The 20,217-nt window shown below is 41.1% G+C and overlaps 1 protein-coding gene across 1 annotated transcript in view; it reads right to left on the bottom strand.

Moving 5' to 3' along the window:
- Window positions 1-5,714: 5,714 nt before the first annotated feature.
- LOC110162536 (protein phosphatase 1 regulatory subunit 29-like) overlaps window positions 5,715-20,217 on the bottom strand; it is a 35,188-nt gene continuing 20,685 nt past the window's right edge. The window contains exon 5 of the mRNA XM_055158513.1: window positions 5,715-5,800. The gene's annotated coding sequence lies outside the window, so the exon portion shown is untranslated. The remainder of the gene's footprint in view (window positions 5,801-20,217) is intronic.

The following is a 20,217-nucleotide window of genomic DNA, read 5'->3' on the forward strand; positions in this document are numbered from 1 at the left end:
TTAATTCGGTGGAGAGGCTGAACTGCTTTTCGTTGTTTTTCTGGACAATAAAATCACCTCCACCGACACGAAAAGCCAAACTGTGGAACATACCAAACACACAGTCCAACTTTACTGTGGAGATGTCGTTGCTCAGCCTGGAATGTTCCGCAGTATGGCATTAAACAGTTCTACATTCAATTACGGGTGGTTTAATGGCTCAAAAATACCTCGAAAAACAAGCGTTCTGGCTACGTTCAGACTGCAGGGCTTGACGCTCAATTCAGATTTTTTTTTGTGAAATCCGATGTTTTTGCGAGGTCGTTCACATTTCCAATTAAACGTGACTTGTATGTGACTCCAGTGTGAACGTTAAACGACCCGAAAGTGTCCCACATGTGACACTGGAGACACGACATGGACGCAGCATCGAGCACCTGGAGATTTTAAAGTTCCTCTCGTACCGGAGCCAGAACATGAACAACTTACTTGTTTTAAGGAGGAGATTGAGAAGGAGAAGGACGAGGTTTTTGGTCGTGGTGTTTTGTGGTTCAGTCCGTTGAAAGGAACGTGTGGATGTGGAGACGGAGCCAAGAGTGGTGAGTGGAGATGTGCTTCACTTCAGTCACACGGAGTTCATTAACAATTTTCTCCTACTTCAGCGCAGAATAGTGACGTTTGTGTCTTGTTGATAACGTGTAGGTGGATGAATGCACTTTGGCCGTTCAGACTGAAGTCACATGTCAAAAGATCAGATATGTATCAGTTTCAGGAGCACATATCCAAGTGTCCTGGGTCACATTTGAAAAAAAATCTGATCTGTGTCATTCAGACTGTCATTAAAAGATCAGATTCAGGAGCATAGGGGCCAAAAAAATCAGATTTGGGTCACTTCAGGCTGCAGTCTGAACGCAGTATAAGACTGTGTCCTCCGTGAAGATAGAGCGGTTTAATGCCCAGAGGCGGCGCAACCATTAGGCAAAAGTGGGCGGCTGCTTCGGGCCCCCAAATCTGGAGGGGCCCCCAAACAATTTCCCTCAGTGCCACTAATGGACGAGGCCTCAGAGCAGTTTGCTTTTCCCTCAATATGACATTAAATTTAAACAATAATCATAAGAAAAAATAAAATCATCATATGTAATGGATGTAAACAAAAATGTAACTGTAGTGGCAAAAAAATAAAACTAGTTTAATTTTTGGTTATCTAGTAGACGACCGAACTAATAAGACAAGTTTCAAATAAACAGAAATAATTCAAATAAATAAATGTGCAAGTCACAAGAATCATGGGGAAAAATAGACAATAAATATATTAAAAAAATCAAAACAAAACATTAAAACTCAAGTTCGCCTAGGGCCCCCGACTGTTAATGCCACACTGCGAAACATTCCAGACAAAGCAAGCAAGCGAGAACATCTCCACGAAGAAAAAAAAAGCGTTCAAACGACGGACCCTCCGCCGGAAAAGTTACACAGCGCAGCTTTAAGTTCAAATAAAAGGTAAACAGAAGAGTGATCAGCTGGCTCCGCCCCCTCAGTCCCGCTCCTTTGGCACTTGAGGCCAGAGTTTTTGTAAACGTGTCGATTTAAAGATTTGAACACAGTCTGTTTGTGAAGAAGAGGAGGAGGAGGAGAGTACAAAAAGTCACTACTGCAGTATTGTACCCACAGTGTTGTAGTAGTAGTAGTAGTAGTAGTAGTAGTAGTAGTAGTAGTAGTAGTAGTAGTAGTAGTAGTAGGATCACATACACAGCAGAGCGTCCGGTCTCTACAGGCAGCGTCACAGTCGTCGTCCGGTGAATCTCCTCTGGTTTTGTCGAGTCCAAGATCTTCTCATTCAAACAAACACAAACTTTTATCCAAACGGTAAATGGGTCTTTCACAGGGAAGTCGATGGTGGTAGAAAAATAATATCAGATTTACTCTAAAGCCTCAAAAAAATAAAAACAAAAAATCATAACATGAGTTTCAGCGGAGTGATTATAGGTGCAATTTTGAGGACTTTTCACCGTTCAGAAGATGGAATGTGTCTTTTTGGTCATTTGCAAACACGATTTTCAGTATTTTGGCGACACAAATGACAGTTTCTGCTCCTCGTTACTGTTGTCGAGGATCAGAAAATGGTAATAGTCCTGTTTTAGACCTGGTTTAGATCAAATTGGTGAAAATAGGGACATGTCTTGCAAAAATAAACTGGGACAAATCACTGGTTTTGGATAAATCTGCTGAGAAAAGTGACAAAACTGGGATTTTCTTGGGTCACCTTACTCTTATAGGTGTTTATAGGCGCCATTTTGAGGACTTTTTGCCATTCAGATGTTGGAATGTGTCTTTATGATCATTTGTAAACACGGTTTTCAGTTTTTGGTGAAACAAATCACAATTTCTGCTCCTCTTTACTGTTGGCGAGGATTAAATTAGTCAAAAATTGTAATAGTCCTGTTTTAGACCTGTTTTAGTCCTGGTTTAGTCTTAGTTTAGACCTGGTTTAGATCAAATTGGTCAAAATAGGGACATTTCTTGCAAAAATAAACTGGGACAAATCACTGGTTTTGGATAAATCTGCTGAGAAAATGGACAAAACTGGGATTTTCTTGGGTCACTTTACTCTTATGGGCGTTCACAGGCGCCATTTTGAGGACTTTTCATTGTTCAGACGTTGGAATGTGTCTTTATGATCATTTTGTTCATCGTCTTTGCTTCTCTAGTAATCCAAAGTATTCAGATTACGTTACTCACTTTAAGTAATTTAATGGATTACGTTACAAACTACATTTTGGGTTATGTAATCTGTAATCTGTAGGGGATTACATTTTAAAAGTCACCTTCCCAACACTGGGTATAAATGCATTTTTACATCGATATTGGATTTAGTTTTTGTTTTTATTGGGATGATCCAACTAGAGTCTCATAACGATTCAAAAACTGTTAGTGTGTGTATTGTCGATTAGCATCCTAGTCTATTAAAAAACCCTCACGTTCTCGGGGTCACACGGACCCGAAGAAATATTATTTTTTCCTTCCCGCTGTCTTGGGGGTTTCTCATTCAGACTCAAAAATTTATTTTCAAATAAATTCTCGGCAGGCGACAAATTAAACTTCTGGGTTTGATTAACCTGAAGGAAAAAAAGCGTGAGGGTTAATTACAGAGAGAAAGAAACCAGGTCTAAACCAGGTCTAAACCAGGACTAAACCAGGACTAAACCAGGACTAAACCAGGTCTAAACCAGGTCTAAAACCACTAAACCAGGACTAAACCAGGTCTAAACCAGGTCTAAACCAGGTCTAAACCAGGTCTAAACCAGGTCTAAACCAGGACTAAACCAGGTCTAAACCAGGACTAACTAAAGGACTAAACCAGGTCTAAACCAGGACTAAACCAGGACTAAAACTAAACCAGGACTAAACCAGGTCTAAACCAGGACTCTAAACCAGGTCTAAAACAAACCAGGACTAAACCAGGACTAAACCAGGACTCTAAACCAGGACTAGGACTAAACCAGGACTAAACCTCTAAACCAGGACTAAACCAGGACTAAACCAGGTCTAAACCAGGTCTAAACCAGGACTAAACCAGGACTAAACCAGGGACTAAACCAGGACTAAACCAGGACTAAACCAGGTCTAAACCAGGTCTAAACCAGGTCTAAACCAGGACTAAACCAGGACTAAACCAGGACTAACCAGGACTAAACCAGGACTAAACCAGGACTAAACCAGGTCTAAACCAGGACTAAACCAGGACTAAACCAGGACTAAACCAGGACTAAACCAGGTAAACCAGGACTAAACCAGGTCTAAACCAGGACTAATCCAGGACTAAACCAGGTCTAAAACCAGGACTAAACCAGGTCTAAACCAGGTCTAAACCAGGTCTAAACCAGGACTAAACCAGGACTAAACCAGGTCTAAACCAGGACTAAACCAGGTCTAAACCAGGACTAAACCAGGTCTAAACCAGGACTAAACCAGGACTAAACCAGGACTAAACCAGGTCTAAACCAGGACTAAACCAGGGGACTAAACCAGGTCTAAACCAGGACTAAACCAGGACTAAACCAGGACTAAACCAGGACTAAACCAGGTAATTAGAGAGAGAAAGAGAAAGTCGACTGAAGAGAAACACTTTCTGAAAAACACTCTTCTCATGTTTTATATTTTGCGATTAATTGACGGTTTAGAAATGTGGATTGTAGAAAATTAAATCACAAACTGAAGTTGACTTGAGGTGAGTGATTTTAACATCTGCGCATTAGTCAGAGTGTTTTCGTTATTTTATCTTTGTCACGTCATTTAAAGTGTCAGTGTCACTAAACGTTACACGCGCAGGTTTTATAATGAAGTCTGTTTTTCACAAACATCTCCAAGGAACATTTCTGATGATTTAAGAACATGAAAAGTGAACCAGATGTGCAGATATGACAGATTTAAGGCAGAATCTACGTCATTTATACTGTTTAAAATCCCGTGGCGGACTGTCTGCCTAAAAACATCTCTGAATCTCAGACTGGTGTTGATTATATTATTATTAAATAATTCCACATGTTCTGTCCTCTTCCTTTCACAGTTTTTCTGATGCTTGTGCTGCTTCCACATGTGTTTTCATATTAAAGCGTTTGACCATCACATTTCAGCCGTCACTTGTTGCCAGGCAGAGTAAACCAGGTCTAAACCAGGTCTAAACCAGGTCTAAACCAGGTCTAAACCAGGTCTAAACCAGGACTAAACCAGGTCTAAACCAGGTCTAAACCAGGACTAAAGGACTAAACCAGGACTAAACCAGGACTAAAACCAGGTCTAAACCAGGACTAATCCAGGACTAAACCAGGACTAAACCAGGTCTAAACCAGGTCTAAACCAGGTCTAAACCAGGACTAAACCAGGTCTAAACCCAGGACTAAACCAGGACTAAACCAGGACTAAACCAGGTCTAAACCAGGTCTAAACCAGGACTAAACCACTAAACCAGGACTAAACCAGGTCTAAACCAGGACTAAACCAGGTCTAAACCAGGTCTAAACCAGGTCTAAACTCTAAACCAGGACTAATCCAGGACTAAACCAGGACTAAACCAGGTCTGAGCCAGGACTAAACCAGGTCTAAACCAGGTCTAGACCCAGACTAATCCAGGACTAAACCAGGACTAAACCAGGTCTAAACCAGGACTAATCCAGGACTAAACCAGGACTAAACCAGATCTAAACCCGGACTAAACCTGGACTAAACCAGGTCTAAACCAGGTCTAAAACCAGGTAAACCCTAAACCAGGACTAAACCAGGACTAAACTAGGACTAAACCAGGTCTAAACCAGGTCTAAACCAGGACTAAACCAGGTCTGAACCAGGACAACACCAGATCTAAACCAGGTCTAAATCAGGACTAAACCAGGGCAAACCTTGGACTTGAGAGAGAGAGAACCCTGAGCCCGTGGAGCAAGGTGATGGCTGCTCAAAGCCCCTTGAGTCGTGGAGTTCTGCACCGGTCCTTCTGCCTGTGGTCACCCGACAGTCTACGTGGGCGCACCTCTGGGCCCATCGCGGCACTCAGTCCTGGTTTAGTTCTAGTTTAGACCTGTTTTAGACCTGTTAAAATCAGACTCGTGCCACTTAAGGGTAAAGTTAAATCTGATCAGTTTTAAGATGTCTACGATTTAATTTGATGGGAAAATTAAAAAGGTAAAATAAGACAGTTACATGTATGAAACGTCCTGTTTAAAATAAAACTCTGTACTTGAAACCACCACCATCAGGTCTGTGAAAAACCCAGTCACGTTTCCACCGTCGTCTCAGCTTCAGCTTAAGTCCTGCTTCCTCTTTGGAGCTAAAAACGAAACAAAACCAGGAAAAAAAATCATCAAACTCTTAACAGCAAAAATTCAGTCAAAAGGTTAAATCATTTTGGCGAAATATAAAACCAATTTTATGGCATTTCTGGAAAAATTTCTGGAGAAGCTTTCATTCAAAAATAACAACTAGTTTTTTTTTCTCTCTCAATCCTTTGTACACAGTGATTCAACCAAAACAGACTCTTGATCTCATTAAAATCACGTTTTTATTTTTTTAAATTTAAGTTTTGGGTGAAATTTAAAGCCAATTGGCGTTTCTGAAATTTAAAACATCCAAAAATACAACTACAACCCCAAAAAGAAATCTGCATATTATAGAAATTTTGAGGTAAAATTGATACTTTGCAGTGACATAAACCTGGAGGGGGGTTCTACATGCATCTCTATGGTGGAATTTTCAGCAGTTACCATGGTGATACAATGCACACGGTAGCAAACACTGTCAAAAAAGTTGCAAGGTTGTCTGAAAACTCAAGAAAAAACACAAAATTGATTTAAAAAGCACATTTTCAGGAGAATTGTTCATGTTTCTGTTTAGGAATTAGATTTTTGCGTTAGAACAAAACTCAGATTAAAGTTGAGTAACAAACCTTCAGACAGAGTAGAGCCTCCAGTTAGCATCCTCTGCAAAGTATCTATACGTAATTTGTGTCAAAAACTGTGTACAGTGTTCGTTTTGTGAGCCGTTCTTCTGCGAAACTCCAAAAAGCGAAGCAGGACTTTCCCAGTTTGCGAAATTATGGCACGAAATTCTCGAATGGCCCCGAACACGAGCTCCTGATGCACCAGAAGTAAAAATGCATTTTATATTTGTACAACATAAATAGATTCTTTTATATAGAGGATAATACAATAGTTTGCAAAGAGGAAAAAACAAGAAATTCAGTTCTGGAGATTTGTCCCTTTTAACACAATTTACTGTAAAAAACTCACTTCGTTTTATTTGGTTTTGTGGCAAGATTCTCAGCTTAAATGTGACGTCGCCCCCTGTTGGTCATTCATGAGACACAAACTTCACTTCTGACACTTAAAAATAATTAAAACTGTTAATTTTCAGAGGGCAGGACACAGAGAAAACACTAGGGGGCAGTCTTTCTGTTTTAGCAGGGGCTGTTTTGACTTCAGCCACTAGAGGGCAGTAATTTTCTTCCTTTTTGTCTGAACCTGGAGAGTTTGTTTGAACATTCATGCGTCTGTACTCCTCATGAGTCCTGCCCTCTTAAAAGAAATGCTTTAAAAATATTCTCAAACAAAAAAGTGAAATTTTGATATTTTAATTGTCAACTTTTGGAGCTTTTTGGAAATTTTGGACAAAAATATGAAACCTAAACCGACACGAAAACAGAATTCATTGACGAAACATTGATTGTGAGAATATCAAAAGAGAAAAAAAACAAAAGCAAATTTATTTTTAACTCTTAATTTTGATCAAACAAAGAGAACAAGAGACTGGACCGGTGAGTAAAGCTGTACTCTGAAACATAGGTGGCGCTACACTGAGAAAAATGAGTAGAAAAATTGACTTTTAAGAGCTTTTAACCCTGTTCTAGAGAATATCTTGTCAAAATCATTACAGAATATGCTCAAAATTCAAAATAACCAATATGAGCTAAGACGTGAGAGTTAAATTCACATGCACATTGGGCCAAAATTAAAAACTGGGACTAAGTCGTGGGCCAAACTAAATATTTATTGAAGAATTTCTGCACCATCTGCATGTTTTCTCTTCTTTCGGGATCTGTAATGTTAAACCTTTTCTTATTAAAATACACATTTAATAATAATTCTGCTTAAACATTGAATCCAGAACAAGCAGAATATAAAATAATAACAAACAGAACACTTTGGAAATATGTAAAATGGCCAGAAGAGACGACCTGAGTTTGTTTGCTCTGACCTGGAGGGAGGGAGGTACTTCCTGTGGGGGGAAACTATAAATTTGTTGCAGTTCAGCGTGTCTCAGTGTCGCCCATGTACACGTGGGTTTCTCCTTTGTTTCATTAATTTCTGTTGCTTTGAATAGATTTAAGCACAGTTATTTTTGTGTAAATATTGTTTTTTTTTTGTCACAAAGTCCTGGTGAACTCAGGAAAATATAACTTTTGGTGAAATGGACATTTTTGACTCTGCCTCCTACTTTGGCCAGCTTCACCACACTGCTTATACATCACTTTGTAAAACTTGTTTTTAAAAGTGTGTTATAAAGAAAGACTTGTTATTATTTTTATCATTATCTTCAAAGATCTAAATGCTCTGTTCCAGTGTTAGTTTCCAAGTTAACACCTACTTTCCACGTGCGACTTCTACTTTTTATGGAGTGCCTGGATTTAGTTGTGTCCACAGCACCAGAAAAGTTCAATACACTTTACTCTAAACTATTATTAATAACGATTATTCACACATTTTTCTCCACACTAGTTCGTATTCGAGTGGTTTTCATTGTGGATGCAGTGTTCGTTCAAACTAATCCGACTGAAAACGGCTCCAGAGACGGAACGATCTGGTGCCTCCAACTCCCACGAATTCATGTTCGTACAGATCTGATCCGACACCGTGTGGACGCCTGAAAACACTGATACTCTGATGTAGGTCTGTGCGCCGCCAAGTAATTCACCGCCGGGGCCTCCTCCCGGTGGGACATGCCCAGAACACCTCCAGAGGGAGGCACCCAGGAGGCATCAGCGGCTCTACTCCGAGCTCCTCCCGTGTGACTGAGCTCCTCACCCTGTCTCTAAGGGAGACGCCCAGACACCCTGCGGAGGAAACTCATTTCGAGCGCTTGTATCTGCGATCTCGTCCTTTCGGTCACTACCCAGAGCTCATGACCAGAGGTGAGAGTAGGAACGTAGACTGAGCGGTAAATCGAGAGCTTCGCCTTTCGACTCAGCTCCTCTTCACCACAACGGTCCGATACAGCGACCGCATCACTGCCGACGCTGCACCGACCCGCCTGTCAATCTCACGCTCCATCCTCCCCTCGCTCGAGAACAAGACCCCGAGATACTTGAACTCCTCCACTTGAGACAGGGACTCCCCACCCACCCGGAGACGACAAGACGCCATAAGAAAAATGTATGAATAATCCCTAATTATCTCTCTGGATTATTCATAAACTTTTCTCATAATCCGATGGAAAACGGCTCCGGAGATGGAACAATCTCGGACACAGAAATGACCTGTCTGGACTCAAATCTTTTCCTATACAGTGATTCGTTTCAGTGTAAACGTAACCTCAGTTCGGTAGAGATTGGCGATTCCAGAGCTGAAATCATCCAAATGCTTCTAATGAAAGTGAGACAGAGCACTTCCTGTATTACCGAATGACGTGTTTTCCATTTGAGAGAAGAACTCCGCCTAAATATGCAACCAAAACACAACTCCAGGTGATGAGGAAACATGATCACGTAGCCAGAAAATACCAGAAAACAGCGTAATACGGGCGCTTTAAGTTGCTTCAGATCAATATTGCGATTTAAAACGTCCAAAGTAAAACATAACGATCCGCTGGTGTCATGGATTATAAGTGCACGGCCACGAGCGCGGAACGTCTTTAATACAAATGTCCGTGGCGCACATAGAAGAGCAGGACAGTGGCTCCAGGGGGGACGCCGCGCCGAGGAAACAAATGCTCCTCGATATTTCGTTTTGATCTCTCTCCATTTTAATAAACACACTCTGCGTCCACCGAGACACACACACACACACACACACACACACACACACACGGCCCCGGCATTTCTCATCCTCATTGATTTGTGTTTCCAATAACGCTCCGCTCATTCTCACAGAGTTATGTAACACGGCCAGAACGCGGCGACGCACTCGAATCTGCACAAACACACATCTCAAGAGAAACGTACGCTCTGGTTTTGGCTTTAAAGGCGAAGTACAACTGTGTAACTTTTCGGTTTGCGGTTTGTCACCTGCTCGATTCTATAGATCTATTGTCTTTCCTCTGCTTCTGCCGCTCCACAGATCTGACCTGTAACTTGGTCTGGTTTGGGTCCATAGAGATAGAAAGGTGTAAAGCAGTGATGCTCAATACGTCGATCGCGATCTACCAGTCGATCCCCAAGGTCGTGTGGGTAGATCACAGTGTCCTAGTACTCGTCTCGGACTCGATCGCGTTTGGACTCGGTCTTGTCTCTCACTCGAGGTCTGACACTGGACAAGTGCGATCATATAGGCGAGTTTCATTGTTGATAAAAGCGCGCGTTGCATGCTGGGAATTATTTCGGTCGGCGGCAAAAAACACTAATTCAACATGACGGACGGAGCGAGAAAGCACGTAAAGGGTATTGATCCCGGTTATTTATCCAGTCTAACGGCAGAGGACCCAAGACCATTTGACCAGAAATTGGTCATAAGCATCGACGGACGACAAATCACCCTTTTCAACCCCGACAAAAGGTGGACCAAACCAAATTTCTGGTCAGAATCGCCAACTACCTGGACAAATATTCACTTGGGCGACATCCACAATGACTTGGTGGAAACTCCTGGGCCATTCACAGCAGAAAAGATGAAAACCTCCAAGAGTCTCGATGTGTTGTTGAACTTGTTGGAGTCCACGGTTTGTTAGGATCTTCTACGTTTGCTCTGCGGATGTTTGAAAGACGTTTAATTCACCGTTAGTTCTATTTGTGCATCCGATAATGCAGCAGGAATTTACCATTATCGGGGATAAATACGCGAGGTTACGCTCTGTGTTTGACGCTACCGTGTTTCTTGCCTCTGACCAAAATATTTCCCAGCAGCAACGCGGGCTTTTAATAACAATGACGTCAGCTGAAACTCGCCTATATTCTGCTTATTCTTGATTCAATGTTTAAGCAAAACTATTATTAAACATTTATTTTAATAAGAAAAGGTTTAACATACATGTCTCAAAAGAAGAGAAAACATGCAGATGTCATTGGACTTTTTCAATAAATAATTAGTTTGGCCCACGACTTAGTCCCAGTTTTTAAATTTGGCCTCTGTGAATTTGAGTTTGACACTCCTGTTCTAGAATGTTCCACAGTGTTTACAGAAAGTAATAACAACATTTTAACTAAATAATGTCTCTATAGTCTGTAATCTGTAGCCGGTGGGCAGCTCTAATACAGATTTGATATGATCTCACAGGCCAAATATAATTATATCGTGGGCCAAATTTAGCCCCTGGGCCTGAGATTGACACGTCTGTTCTAGTGAGAGCAAAAACATCTCCATGGAGATGGCGAGGAGAAAAATCAGTTTGTCGACTGGACAAAAGTTAGTTTTAGTTTTTAGTCGACAAACAGATTTTTCTCCTCGTCCTGGATTCTACCTGGACGACTGAGGGATTCTTCAAACGTCTCCATGGAAACACTCATGGATAATGCAGCACCGGAAAATAAAATAAAGGCCTTTTAACTCTACTTTTCTTTGTGCGACTTTTACTTTTTTAGAGGACCTGGATTTTGTTTTGTCCACAGCGACAGAAAAATTTAATTCATACTTTACTCTAAAACTATTATTAACATCTTAGTCCTGGTTTAGTCCTGGTTCACACCTGGTTCAGTCCTGGTATAGACCTGGTTTAGACTTGGTTTAGTCCTGGTTTAGGCCTAGTTTAGTCCTGGTTTAGTCCTGGTTCAGACCTGGTTTAGACTTGGTTTAGTCCTGATTTAGGCCTAGTTCAGTCCAGGTTCAGACTTGGTTTAGACTTGGATCAGACTGGTTCAGTCCTGGTACAGACCTGGTTTAGTCCTGGTTTAGTTTAGTTCCTGGTTCAGACCTGGTTTAGACTTGGTTTAGTCCTGGTTTTAGTTAGCCTGGTTTAGTTTAGTCCAGTTTAGTCCAGGTTCAGACTTGGTTTAGACTTGGATCAGACTCGGTTCAGTCCTGGTACAGACCTGGTTTAGTCCTGGTTTAGTCCTTGTTTAGACCTGGTTCAGACCTGGTTCAGACCTGGTTTAGTCCTGGTTTAGATCTGGTTCAGACCTGGTTTAGTCCTGGTTCAAACCTGGTTCAGACCTGGTCAGACCTGGTTTAGTCCTTGTTTAGATCTGGTTCAGACCTGGTTTAGTCCTGGTTTAGACCTGGTTCAGACCTGGTTCAGCTTGAGTAAAATTTAACACCGTATTTGGCAGAAATCGTCCGTTTCAAACAGAGCGGTTCTTGTCAACTTAAGTCGAAGATTATTCTTAATTAATGAGGATTATTTGTACGTTTCTCTCATCAACATCACAAACTATTTAACAACAGCTCATCCGGTAAATGTTCCACAATGTGTCTTTTGCGTCTTGGAGTAAATGAAACCACGACTATTCAAGTTACGGTTTCAGGCGAGACGAATGTATGAAAATAAACACATGTACTCAGTGTTTATCTTGAAAAATAAGTAATAAAGTGAGTGCGTAATGACAGCCCGAGCTCGTGTTCTTTTAGTAATTATAATGTTCAAATTAAAGAGAAAAAGCCGATATTCCCAGAGGCCTTTAAGTCATTACAGCTTTACATTTTAATTTGAAAATACATAAGCTGTGTTTCCAGATAGAGACCGTTACTGCGCCCGAGAAGTATTTTAATAATAATAATAAGACGAAGGATGAAGAGGAGGACACGGGCTAACCACTCTGCCGCAGTAACACGGGGAGGACGTGTGCAAAAACATCAAAATATCAATATATCGCATCGTTTAAAGGTTGTATGGAGGATTTTTTTTTTTGTTTCAAGTTGTCAGTGATAGATTATAGATGCAGTCGCCTTGTAATTATGATGACCAAAAAAAAGAGAATAAAAATTCATCAACTCTGGACGTGGTGGAGCTAAACATTTGCCAATAGATAACGACACTGCCTCGTTATCTGTGAGCTGACAGGCTGTCAATCAAACTCCCTACGTTTCTAGTGTAACTGACTTGCCTGCGCCGCCGTTACGTGGTTTACGTACGACTGTCACACAGTCCACAGACGCAAGACGCACAGACGCTGTTTACTCCACCAACGCAACAGTTCTTAGCGGCTTTTTTGACCTATATCTTCCTCGCAGTTCGCACAAAGTTTGTTGCAATGGCGACAAGAATCCAGGAGCAGTTCGCCGCAAAAGAAAGTCCGTTTTTGAGGTCGCTGAAAGAAGAAGACAAGGGGAAAAGCAGCGAAGCCAAACTAAGGTGATTCTTGGAGATTCATTCCAGCGATGGCGCGACTGAAGCAGACGAAGGGTCTAAAGACTGAACCAATGGTCCACAAATTACTCCTGGACAGGAAACTTCTGCTTATTATGAAAACGTACTTTATTTCCAAGAGCTAGACAAACGTTTTTCAGGACACGAAAGCGATATCCTATGTCTGAAAACGTAATTTTCAAGGCAAAGAAAGAGTCCGCTTGCTTGCTGCGTGTTGTAGCTAGTTCATTCGCACTCTTCTCTGCACCCCTTTCCTGCTCCTCTCCCCGCTGCCCGTTCCGCTCTTCCCCCTCCTCCTCACTTCTCCGGGCACTGAATCTCCGCGCACCGCTCCTCTCTCCTCTCTCCTGTCTCCCTGCTCCGCTCTTCTCCCTGCTCCTCACTTCTCGTCCGCGAACGAAATGTCCACACACCCGCTCCCCCCGCTCCTCACTTCTCCGTCTTGTCTAACCAACACTGTAGTTAGTTGTTTACAAGTCATGTGCAGCACCGGCTGTAAACAAACCTGTTTCTGGCGTAAGGAGGAGGAGGGAGGAGGTGTTTCTACGTAGGAGCTGTAGGGGAGGGGGGTGGTTTCACGCAGGAGCAACATTTGAAAAAGGACAAACAGTCGCTGGATTTCTCCTTCCTTGGAAAATCCTCTATACAACCTTTAATGTGATGAAACAGTATCGATATCGGGGACTGCTGTATCGATATATCGCCAAGAGTATTTTTTTGGTTTATTTTACTCAATTATTTCGTTACACGGCTACAGTTTTGGTGTTTGTTTAGTGGAAGGAAACTCGTTTATGCGACACATTTGACATTTTTACTGTTTTGATGATTAAAATGTTTGTGTTTCATATGAACTTTGCACAAGACGTGGTTTAACAAAGATCGTTAGGGTGACCATATTTCCGTTTGTGAAAACTTGTTCTTCGCTATATTGTGGTTCATCTTTCGTGGTCTCACTGTTTCGCGAGGTTTTTTTGGTGCAATTTTGCCTACTTTTTTTTTTTTTTTTGTACACCGTATGAGCGCGTATCGTGTATTACAGGAGGGTAGTAATTACACACGTGTGGGTCAGGACTAAACCAGGTCTAAACCAGGACTAATCTTGGACTTAAGAGAGAAAACGCCGAGCAGTTTGTCCGCAAAACGCGATCGGGCAATTGCTGCGTTTAACTCCGTGAGGTGCGGAGCTGAGCCGGTCCTTTCTCCTGCGTCACCTCCGAGCCCGTCCCGACAGTGAGTCCTGTTTCACTTCTGGTTTAGTCCTGGTTTAGTCCTGTTTTAGTCCTAGTTCAGTCCTGGATTAGTCCTCCTCTTCAGTCCTGGAATCAGTCCTGTGTGTGGTGAGGGGTTTTACAGACTTAAAACAGACAGAATAATTGTAAAATATAAAGTTGAATACTTAGCGGTTTATTTTTAGAACGTAACCCCCGCGATAAACGAGGGACACTGAACTCTCACCTCACAACCTGTGCACATGGACTCACACTTGTCCCAACCGGGATGGAAAACGGAGAATTTCTTGTACAAGTCACTGTTAAATGTGCATTTGTGCTTCGGCGTGTTGCAGACTGACCGACTGTTTGTGTCTCGCTCCTTCTGAGTCACAGACGCTACGAGAGACGCTCAGTTTAATGAACGGTACTGAAAACTCGGACATTTGCATCACTTTATAAAAAAAAAACCCTCACGCCCAGGACAGGACGCAAAATACAGACATGTCCGGGGAAAAACGGACGTTCGGTCACCCTACTTTAAGTATCACAGACATGATATTTTTACTGAATCGAACTGATTTGAAATATATCGTATCGAACTGCACTGTATCAAGGGATGTATCGTATCGTGGCCAATGTATCGAGGTATGTATCGAATCGTGGCCAATGTATCAAGTTATGTATCGAATCGTGGCCAATGTATCAAGTTATGTATCGAATCGTGGCCAATGTGTCAAGTTATGTATCGTATCGTGGCCAATGTATCAAGTTATGTATCGAATCGTGGCCAATGTATCAAGTTATGTATCGTATCGTGGCCAATGTATCGAGGGATGTATCGTATCGTGGCCAATGTATCAAGTTATGTATCGTATCGTGGCCAATGTATCGAGGGATGTATCGTATCGTGGCCAATGTATCAAGTTATGTATCGTATGGCCAATGTATCAAGGGATGTATCGTATCGTGGCCAATGTATCGAGGTATGTATCGTATCGTGGCCAATGTATCGAGGTATGTATCGTATCGTGGCCAATGTATCAAGGGATGTATCGTATCGTGGCCAATGTATCGAGGTATGTATCGTATCGTGGCCAATGTATCGAGGGATGTATCGTATCGTGGCCAATGTATCGAGGTATGTATCGTATCGTGGCCAATGTATCGAGGGATGTATCGTATCGTGGCCAATGTATCAAGGGATGTATCGTATCGTGGCCAATGTATCGAGGGATGTATCGTATCGGCAACTTCTTAACGATACGCAGCTCTAACTCACAGTGCTCAGCTTCATTCAAGTGAAGGCCAAAATGTCGAGGCTGAAGGCTGTACCAAGTGCCTTGCCTTGAAATCTTATGTATGTTTAAAGGTACCGCTGTGTGAAACATGATGCTTTTGAGGTCATCTTTTGCAGATACAGGTTGTGTCCTTTTAAGGAATTTCGTTGCAGAGCAGCAGCAGTGGACATGACTTGCCGAGAGTCAGACCTCGAGTCCGTGACAAGACCGAGACACCACCCAAACACTTAAATCGATGTTCTTTTCCTCACTGTTTTTATTTCTCTATTTCTGTTTGCTCAAAGTACGAAAAATACTTTGGATTTTTTAGCCGACTTCATTTTTGAAAAGGACAGTAGTGAAGTAAAAGTAAAATTCACAGCACTTCTACTTCTACTTTTACTCACAGAAAGAGCCAGGGTAAACATTTTGCCATAGTAACACATGTACATGCCTCCCACGCGGGCAGAGCATATGTTCTGTGAGTCCATCTGGAGCGGGAGGCGGCAGAGTCGGCTGCACAGACACTTTCTCTCAGATAAAGAGACGGAGGCTGTTGTCGTCTCCGGGCGAGGCTCATTTAAATGAAGATTACGTTTTATCGGCTCACGTCAACGGCGTCTTTATCAGTTCAAGAGGAAGACGCGAAAAACTGTCAGGACTCGAACTCGCAACCACCTCGTCCACCGCACGGAACATCTGTCGTGTAAATATCCAAAATGATGAACTGTTGCCGTAGTAATTAACAATTTAAAACAAACAAAAAATATTAGATCCTTAACTCTTGTGACCTTAACAACTCAGCCTTATGTAACAGATAATACTCCCTACAACTGTACAACTCATGTGTATGTGACAGATAATACTCCCTACTGTACAACAACAGATAATACTCCCTACAACTGTACAGCAACTCATGCTTATGTAACAAATAATACTCCCTACAACTTTACAACAACTTGTCCGTATGTAACAGATAATAATCCCTACAACTGTACAGCAACTCATGCTTATGTAACAAATAATACTCCCTACAACTTTACAACAACTTGTCCGTATGTAACAGATAATAATCCCTACAACTGTACAACTCATGTGTATGTAACAGATAATACTCCCTACAACTGTACAACTCATGTGTATGTAACAGATAATACTCCCTACAACTGTACAACTCAGCTTTATGTAACATATAATGCTCCCTACAACTGTACAACTCATGTGTATGTGACAGATAATACTCCCTACAACTGTACAACAACAGATAATACTCCCTACAACTGTACAACAACTCATTCTTATGTAAGAGATAATACTCCCTACAACTGTATAATTCACCCTTATGTAACAGATAACTGTACAACTGACTTATGTAACATAATACTCCCTACAACTGTGCAACTCATGTGGATGTAACAGATAATACTCCCTACAACTGTAGAACTCACCCTTATGTAACAGATAATACTCCCTACAACTGTACAACTGACTTACGTAACATAATACTCCCTAAAAAAGTATAACAACTCACCTGTATGTAACAGATAATGCTCCCTACGACTGTGCAACTCATGTGGATGTAACCGATAATACTCCCCACAACTGTACAACAACTCACCCTCATGCAACAGATAATACTCCCTACAACTGTAGAACTCACCCTTATGTAACAGATAATGCTCCCTACAACTGTACAACAACTCACCCTCATGCAACAGATAATACTCCCTAGAACTTTACAACAACTTCTCTGTATGTAACAGATAATACTCCCTACAATTGTAGAACAACTCAGCCTTACGTAACAGATAATACTCCCTACAACTGTACAACAACTCATCCTTATGTAACAGATAATACTCCCTACAACTGTACAACAACTCATCCTTATGTAACAGATAATACTCCCTACAACTATTCAACTCACTATTATGTAACAGATAATACTCCCTACAACTGTACAACTCACTATTATGTAACAGATAATACTCCCTACAACTGTACAACAACTTGTCTGTATGTAACAGATAATACTCCCTACAATTGTAGAACAACTCACCCTCATGCAACAGATAATACTCCCTACAACTTTACAACAACTTGTCTGTATGTAACAGATAATACTCCCTACAATTGTACAACAACTCACCCTTATGTGACAGATAATACTCCCTACAACTGTACAACATCTCTAAGTCTCGTGTTGAACCTAAACAGATCTGAATTTGTTAAAAACGAGCACAGAAACATCAGCTCTGTCGAGTCTGTCGAGTCTTTTCAGCTGAACTTCCTGGGTAAACATCCCGGCGCACGTTCCTCGTCGGGTTGGTGTAAAAGCCGTTTCAGATGTGCAGCCCACCCACCGGCGTCGCGTCTCTCCTCTAAACACCGCGAAGAACAATTAGCGCGATTAGCATCTGGTAATGTCCTCCCCCTGAAGCGAGACCGAACCCAAACAAAGGTGGCTAATTCCTCATCCGCTCGTATTATCCGGAAAACCGCGCTGGCGCCAGGAGCAGGTGCGACGGCGAAGAAAAGAGAAGACGCCGAAGAGAGAAAGAGAGAGACAGAGTTTGATGGGACTGGTGAAGGAGCGGGTTAAAACGAGGCTGATATGGTATAGGACGACAAGATTTTCAAAATAAAACACCGGGATGTCCTTGTTTTTTGGTGTTCGGTAACAATAAATTTGTCAAACGAGTGCGTAAATAAGGAAAACTGTTCTGCAGATCCATTCGTGACAAAAATGTGAGTTGATATAGTCACATTTTCTTTGTGTTTTGGTCGTTTTTAAGTAGCTTTTCTGTATTTTACCTAAACAAATGACAGTTTATGAGTATCTTTACTGTTGGCAGGGATCAGATTAGTCAAAAATAGGGACATTTCTTATATAAAAGTCTGAGAAATCACAGGGCTCAGAACTGGGGCTGTCCCGGGTTAGTATTCGGTCAAGCTACACACGTGGGTAAAATGAACAAAAATGGAACATAACAGTGAGGTTTTCTGGCATAGGTAAAATGTGGAAATGTAAAGGGCCCCTCCAGCCATCAGATCAACCTTTTATATTAACTTCTTAGGTTCTTTTTAAAAACAAAATAGTCGTATTGTAGTAGTTGGAGTGAACAGACAGTCCCAGTTTGGAGCCATGTGTCCCCAGGTCCCGCGACACAGAAGAGGAAGTGGCGCTCAGTTTACCTCTGGACATCGAGGCCGAGTTGCTCAGAAGTGACACCGAGGATGAAGAATTGAATGGATTTAGTGATTTGGAGTGAGATGGAGAGTTTGTTAAACTTGTTCTGTTCTGTTGTTTATGCTGTAGCTTGACTTTCAGTATGAAATGTTCCTGGGCTCTGAATTCTATAAAATAAATTTCCCCCCAAAAAGCCACTTATAGTCCGGTGCGACTTATAGTCTGAAAACTACGATACTTTGTGTTGTTTCTCAAGTCTGTTATTGTATAATTACTTTTCTTACTTAACCCTGCCCTTTGTTACTCTTTTATTTAAATCCTTGTAAATGACCTTTTCTGTAAATATTTTAGATCCCTTTTGTTTAATTTACAGTTTACATTATATTTAATTTAATTACTTCTTTACTGTATCATTTCTTGATCTTGATTTTTGTCTCGAGTCACTGGCCCATAAGTCCAAGTCAAGTCCAAGTCGTCTGCTTTGAGCTTCAAGTCATTTCAACTCTTTAAACCAAAAGTACTTTTTGCAATTTATTTGACTTTTAAAATGAATTGTACTTAAAAAAAACAAAAAACAAAACCATAGTATATTTATATATGAGTATTTTTAGAGTATGTAAGGGTTGTAAAAATGTAATTTTTTCTTTTTGTAATTTTTTCTTATTTAAATGTCTTGACAAGATCTTAGTGTGAATCATTACTGTCAGAATAGAAAGAATTCAGATTTAAAAGTGCTTCTCAAGCCACAGGCCTCAAGTCCGAGTCAAGTCCCAAGTCTTGGTCCATTTTATCAAGTCAAATCTCAAGTCCTAAAGATAGTGACTAAATTCTGACTTGAGACCAAGTCACAACTTCCAAATCCCCACCTCTGGTTACCAATGAAGTATAAAAGTGTCAAATGTGAACGTTAAGACACAATAAAGTAAAAACTAATCTCATAAGCAGACGGTTATATTACATTGAGCAGTATTATGATGTTATATCAAAAGAGCAGCTACAGCCAAAGTTATTTAATCTCAATTTAACTCATGGAGCGCCCCCTACAGTTCAAACTAAAACTAAAATAATAAATAACCCTAATCCTCACCAGTCCAGTCGACTCTTGTGTGATCTGTGGCCACACTTCACTTCACACTCAGAAGTACAAGCTTCTCTTTTGTCTCTTTACGAATCTATAGTTTGAATAAAAATGATTTTGTTAATTTGAAATCTAAAACAAAAACAAAAACTCAAATGTATAACCAAAAGATGTTCATTTTGTCTTCTTATATACTTTAACTTCTTGGGTTCTTTTTAAAGACAATGCAGTAAAGTGTGTTTACCTTGTTGACATGTTTCGGCTGCTGCTGCATCTTCAGAACTGTCACCGGTGTTGGTGGTGACGTGTCGTATATCAGCTGTTGTTACTTCCTGTAGGCGTGTCAACAAGGTAAACACACTTTACTGCATTGTCTTTAAAAAGAACCCAAGAAGTTCAAATGTATAACATCAAGCCACAAAACCCAGTCCGTACGCATTCGTCTGTTTTCTTTGCGTTGGTCCGAGTTTAGATTGTAAGGCA

Source organism: Boleophthalmus pectinirostris, unplaced genomic scaffold (genome assembly GCF_026225935.1).
Source record: "Boleophthalmus pectinirostris isolate CB_2022bp ecotype Guang Dong unplaced genomic scaffold, ASM2622593v1 HiC_scaffold_22, whole genome shotgun sequence".
Taxonomy (NCBI): domain Eukaryota; kingdom Metazoa; phylum Chordata; class Actinopteri; order Gobiiformes; family Gobiidae; genus Boleophthalmus; species Boleophthalmus pectinirostris.